The sequence below is a fragment of the Lichenostomus cassidix genome, unplaced genomic scaffold, assembly GCF_008360975.1.
Source record: "Lichenostomus cassidix isolate B80296 unplaced genomic scaffold, HeHo_3.0 HiC_scaffold_47, whole genome shotgun sequence".
Taxonomy (NCBI): domain Eukaryota; kingdom Metazoa; phylum Chordata; class Aves; order Passeriformes; family Meliphagidae; genus Lichenostomus; species Lichenostomus cassidix.
In genome coordinates this window covers 2,471,958-2,479,127 of record NW_028147553.1, presented here as the reverse complement: position 1 = coordinate 2,479,127, position 7,170 = coordinate 2,471,958, and positions in this window count along the sequence as shown.

The following is a 7,170-nucleotide window of genomic DNA, read 5'->3' as shown; positions in this document are numbered from 1 at the left end:
CCAGGTCACTTACTTTGTACACATCCCAGACATAAACAGGTCTCCATCACAGTCCCTCCAAGTCCACCTCCACGCCACTTAATTTGTACGGACCGCGGGGCAATCCAGCTCTCCAGCACGGACGCTCCAAGTCCACTTCCAGGTCATTTATCTTGTACAGATCCCAGGAAAAAACAGGTCTCCAGCACAGGCCCTCCAAGTCCACTTCCAGGTCACTTAATTTGTACAGATCCCAGAAAAAACCACCTCTCCATCACAGGCCCTCCAAGTCCACCTCCACACCACTTACCTTCTACAGACCGCAGGGCAATCCAGGACTCCAGCACGGACGCTCCAAGTCCACTTCCAGGTCACTTACTTTGTACAGATCCCAGGAAAAAACAGGTCTCCATCACAGGCCCTCCAACTCCACCTCCACGCCACTTACATTCCACAGACCGCGGGGAAATCCACGTCTCCAGCACGGACGCTCCAAGTCCACTTCCAGGTCACTTACCTTGTACAGATCCCAGGAAAAACCAGGTCTCCATCACGGGCCCTCCAAGTCCACTTCCAGGTCACTTACTTTCCACAGATCCCAGGAAAAAACAGGTCTCCATCACAGGCCCTCCAAGTCCACTTCCACGTCACTTACTTTGTACAGATCCCAGAAAAAACCAGGTCTCCATCACAGGCCCTCCAAGTCCACTTCCAAGTCACTTAGTATGTACACATCCCAGGAAAAACCAGGTCTCCATCACAGGCCCTCCAAGTCCACTTCCAGGTCACTTACTATGTACACATCCCAGGAAAACACAGGTCTCCATCACAGGCCCTCCAAGTCCACCTCCACGCCACTTACTTACTACAGATCCCAGGACAAACCAACTCTCCATCACAGGCCCTCCAAGTCCACTACCAGATCACTGACTTTCTACAAGTCCCAGGAACAACCAGCTCTCCATCACAGGCCCTCCAACTCCACTTCCGCATCACTTCCTTTATACATATGCCACAAAAACCCAGATCTCCATCACACGCCCTCCAAGTCCACCTCCACGCCACTTACTTCCTACACACCGCAACGCAATCCACGTCTCCAGCACAGACGCTCCAAATCCACTTCCAGGTCACTTCCTTTATACAGATCCAAGGAAAAAACACCTCTCCATAACAGACCGTCCAAATCCACTTCCACATCACTTACTTTGTCCACATCCCAAAAAAACCCAGATCTCCATCACGGGCCCTCCAACTCCACTTCCAGGTCACTTCCTTTGTACACCTCCCAGGAAAAAACACAGCTCCATCACCGACCCTCCAAGTCCACTTCCAGATCACTTCCTTTATACACATCCCGGGAAAAAACACAGCTCCATCACAGGCCCTCAGAGTCCACTTCCAGGTCACTCACTTTATACAGATCCCAAAAAAACCCATATCTCAATCACAGACCCTCCAACTCCACTTCCACGTCACTTCCATTGTACACATCCCAGGAAAAACCACCTCTCCACCACAGACGATCAAACTCCACCTCCAGCTCACTTCCTTTGTACACATCCCACAAAAAACACATCTCCATCACCGACCCTCCAAGTCCATGTCCAGGTCACTTACTTTGTACACATCCCAGGAAAAAACAGGTCTCCATCACAGGCCCTCCAAGTCCACTTCCAATTCACTTTCTTTGTTCACATCCGAGGAAAAACCACATCTCCACCACGAACACTCAAAGTCCACTTCCAAGTCACTTACTCTGTACACATCCCACGAAAAACCAGGTCTCCAGCACGGACGCTCCAAGTCCACTTCCAAGTCACTTACTTTGTACACATCCCAAAAAAAACCAGGTCTCCACCACAGACCCTCCAAGTCCACTTCTACGTCACTTACGTTGTACACATCCCACGAAAAAGCACCTCCCCATCACAGGCCCTCCAAGTCCACCTCCACGCCACTTACTATGTACACACCACAGAGCAAGCCAGCACTCCAGCACGGACACTCCAAGTCCACTTCCACCTCACTTACTTTGTACAGATCCCAGGAAAAACCAGGTCTCCATGACAGACCCTCCAACTCCACCTCCACGCAACTTACTTTCTACAGACCGCGGAGAAATCCAGGTCTCCAGCATCAACGATCCAAGTCCATTTCCACATCACTTACTTTGCACAGAGCCCAGAAAAACCTGGTCTAAATCACACGCCTTCCAACTCCACTTCCAGTTCACTTACTTTGTACACATCCCAGGAAAAACCAGGTCTCCAGCACGGACGCTCCAAGTCCACTTCCACCTAACTGACTTTGTACAGATCCCAGGAAAAACCAGGTCTCCAGCACAGGACCTCCAAATCCACTTCCAGGTCACTTACATTGTACAGCTCCCAGAATAAAACCACCTATCCATCACAACACCTACAACTCCACCTCCACACCACTTACTTTCTACACACCACGGAGCAATCCACGTCGCCATTACAAACACTCCAAGTCCAATTCCAGGTCACTTACTTTCTACACCTCCCAGAAAAAAACAGCTCTCCATCACAGCCCCTCCAAGTCCAATTCCAGATCACTCACTTTCTACACATGCCAAAAAAAACCAGCTCTCCAGCACGGCCCCTCCAATTCCACTTCCAGGTCACTTCCGTTATACACATCCCAGAAAAAACCAGCTCTCCAGCACGAACGCTCAAAGTCCACTTCCACGTCACTTACTTTGTACACATCCCAGGAAAACACCAGGTCTCCATCACACATGCTCCAAGTCCACTTCCAGGTCACTTCCTTTGTACAGATCCCACAAAAAACCAGGTCTCCAGCACAGGCCCTCCAAGTCCACTTCCAGGTCACTTACTTTGTACACATCCCAGAATAAAACCAGGTCTCCATCACAGGCCCTCCAAGTCCACCTCCACACCACATACTCTCTACACACCACAGGGCAATCCAGATCTCCAGCACGGACGCTCCAAGTCCACTTCTAGGTCACTTACATTGTACACATCCCAGGAAAAACCAGCTCCCCATCACAGGCCCTCCAACTCCACCTCCACACCACTTACTTTCTACAGACCGCGGGGCAATCCAGGTCTCCAGCACAGGCCCTCCACGTCCACTTCCAGGTCACTTACTTTGTACACATCCCGGAAAAAACCAGGTCTCCATCACAGGCCCTCCAAGTCCACTTCCAGGTCACTTCCTTTGTACAGATCCCAGAAAAAAACAGGTCTCCATCACAGGCCCTCCAAGTCCACTTCCAGGTCACTTACTTTCTACAGATCCCAGGAAAAACCAGGTCTCCATCACAGGCCCTCCATGTCCACTTCCAGGTCACTTACCTTGTACAGATCCCAGGAAAAACCAGCTCTCCATCACAGGCCCTCCAAGTCCACTTCCAGGTCACTTACTTTGTACAGATCCCAGGAAAAAACAGGTCTCCATCACAGGCCCTCCAAGTCCACTTCCAGGTCACTTACCTTGTACAGATCCCAGGAAAAACCAGGTCTCCATCACAGGCCCTCCATGTCCACTTCCAGGTCACTTACCTTGCACAGATCCCAGGAAAAAACAGGTCTACATCACAGGCCCTCCAAGTCCACTTCCAGGTCACTTACTTTGTACACATCCCAGGAAAAACCAGGTCTCCATCACAGGCCCTCCAAGTCCACTTCCGGGTCACTTACCTTGTACACATCCCAGGAAAAACCAGGTCTCCATCACAGGCCCTCCAAGTCCACTTCCAGGTCACTTACTTTGTACACATCCCAGGAAAAACCAGGTCTCCATCACAGGCCCTCCAAGTCCACCGCCACGCCACTTACTTTCTACAGACCGTGGGGAAATCCAGGCCTCCAGCATGGACACTCCAAGTCCACTTCCAGGTCACTTACCTTATACAGATCCCACAAAAAACCAGGTCTCCATCACGGGCCCTCCAAGTCCACTTCCAGGTCACTTACTTTGTACACATCCCAGGAAAACACAGATCTCCATCACGGGCCCTCCAAGTCCACTTCCAGATCACTTGCTTTGTACAGATCCCAGGAAAAAACAGGTCTCCATCACAGGCCCTCCAAGTCCACTTCCAGGTCACTTACTTTGTACACATCCCAGGAAAAACCAGGTCCCCATCACAGGCCCTCCAAGTCCACTTCCAGGTCACTTACTTTGTACAGATCCCAGGAAAAACAGGTCTCCAACACAGGCCCTCCAAGTCCACTTCCAGGTCACTTACTTTGTACAGATCCCAGGAAAAAACAGATCTCCATCACAGGCCCTCCAAGTCCACTTCCAGGTCACTTACCTTGTACAGATCCCAGGAAAAACCAGGTCTCCATCACAGGCCCTCCATGTCCACTTCCAGGTCACTTACTTTGTACAGATCCCAGGAAAAACAGGTCTCCATCACAGTCCCTCCATGTCCACCTCCACACCACTTGCTTTCTACGGACCGCGGGGCAATCCAGCTCTCCAGCACGGACGCTCCAAGTCCACTTCCAGGTCACTTACTTTGTACAGATCCCAGGAAAAAACAGGTCTCCATCACAGGCCCTCCAAGTCCACCTCCACGCCACTTACTTTCCACAGACCGCGGGGAAATCCAGGTCTCCAGCACGGACGCTCCAACTCCACTTCCAGGTCACTTACCTTGTACAGATCCCAGGAAAAACCAGGTCTCCATCACAGGCCCTCCAAGTCCACTTCCAGGTCACTTACTTTGTACACATCCCAGGATAACACAGATCTCCATCATGGGCCCTCCAAGTCCACTTCCAGGTCACTAACTTTGTACAGATCCCAGAAAAAACCAGATCGCCATCACAGGCCCTCCAAGTCCACCTCCACGCCACTTAATTTCTACAGACCGCGGGGCAATCCAGGTCTCCAGCACGAATACTCCAAGTCCACTTCCAGGTCACTTACTTTCTAAGGACCGCGGGGAAATCCAGGTCTCCAGCATGGACGCTCCAAGTCCACTTCCAGTTCAAATACCTTGTACAGATCCCAGGAAAAACCAGGTCTCCATCACAGGCCCTCCAACTCCACCTCCACGCCACTTACTTTCCACAGACCGCACGGCAATCCAGGTCTCCAGCACGGACGCTCCAAGTCCACTTCCAGGTCACTTACCTTGTACACATCCCTGGAAAAACCAGGTCTCCATCACAGGCCCTCCAAGTCCACCTCCACGCCACTTACTTTCCACAGACCGCGGGGAAATCCAGGTCTCCAGCATGGACGCTCCAAGTCCACTTCCAGGTCACTTACTTTGTACAGATCCCAGAAAAAAACAGGTCTCCATCACAGGCCCTACAAGTCCACTTCCAGATCATTTACTTTGTACACATCCCAGAAAAAAACAGGTCTCCATCACAGGCCCTCCAAGTCCACTTCCAGGTCACATATTTGTACAACTGCCAGGAAAAACCAGGTCGCCATCAAAGGCCCTCCAACTCCACCTCCACGCCACTTACTTTCTACGGACCGCGGGGCAATCCAGGTCTCCAGCATGGATGCTCCAAGTCCACTTCCAGGTCACTTTGTACAGATCCCAGGAAAAAACAGGTCTCCATCACAGGCCCTCCAAGTCCACTTCCACGTCACTTACTTTGTACAGATCCCAGAAAAAAACAGCTCTCCATCACAGGCCCTCCAACTCCACTTCCACGTCACTTACTTTCTACGGGCCGCGGGGCAATCCAGCTCTCCAGCACGGATGCTCCAATTCCACTTCCAGGTCACTTACTTTGTACACATCCCAGGAAAAAACAGGTCTGCATCACAGGCCCTCCAACTCCACCTCCACGCGACTTACTTTCCACAGACCGCGGGGAAATCCAGGTCTCCAGCACGGACGCTCATAGTCCACTTCCAGGTCACTTACTTTGTACAGATCCCAGGAAAAAACAGGTCTCCATCATGGGCCCTCCAAGTCCACTTCCAGGTCACTTACTTTGTACAGATCCCAGGAAAAACCAGGTCTCCATCAGAGGCCCTACAAGTCCACTTCCAGGTCACTTACTTTGTACACATCCCAGGAAAACACAGGTGTCCATCACGGGCCCTCCAAGTCCACTTCCAGGTCACTTACTTTGTACACATCCCAGAAAAAACCAGATCGCCATCACAGGCCCTCCAAGTCCACCTCCACGCCACTTACTTTCCACAGACCGCGGGGCAATCCAGCTCTCCAGCACAGACGCTCCAAGTCCACTTCCAGGACACTTACTTTGTACAGATCCCAGGAAAAACCAGATCTCCATCACAGATCCTCCAAGTCCACTTCCAGGTCACTTACTTTTTACAGATCCCACGAAAAAAAAGGTCTCCATCACACGCCCTCCAAGTCCACCTCCACGCCACTTACTTTCTACAGATCCCAGGAAAAAAACAGGTCTCCATCACGGGCCCTCCAAGTCCACTTCCAGGTCACTTACTTTGCACAGATCCCAGGAAAAACCAGGTCTCCATCACAGGCCCTCCAAGTCCACTTCCAGGTCACTTACTTTGTACAGATCCCAGGAAAAACCAGGTCTCCATCACGGGCCCTCCAAGTCCACTTCCAGATCACTTACTTTGTACAGATCCCAGAAAAAACCAGGTCTCCATCACGGGCCCTCCAAGTCCACTTCCAGGTCACTTACTTTGTACAGATCCCAGAAAAAACCAGGTCTCCATCACGGGCCATCCAAGTCCACTTCCACGTCACTTACTTTGTACAGATCCCATAAAAAAAACAGGTCTCCATCACGGGCCCTCCAAGTCCACTTCCAGGTCACTTACTTTGTACAGATCCCAGGAAAAACCAGATCTCCATCACGGGCCCTGCAAGTCCACTTCCACGTCACTTACTTTGTACAGATCCCAGGAAAAAACAGGTCTCCATCACAGGCCCTCCAAGTCCACTTCCAAGTAACTTACTTTGTACAGACCCCAGGAAAAAACAGGTCTCCAGCACAGGCCCTCAAAGTCCACTTCCAGTTCACCTACTTTGTACAGATCCCAGAAAAAAACAGGTCTCCATCACAGGCCCTCCAAGTCCACTTCCAGGTCACTTACTTTCTACGGACCGGGGGGCAATCCAGCTCTCCAGCACGGACGCCCCAAGTCCACTTCCAGGGCACTTACTTTGTACACATCCCAGGAAAAAACAGGTCTGCATCACAGGCCCTCCAACTCCAC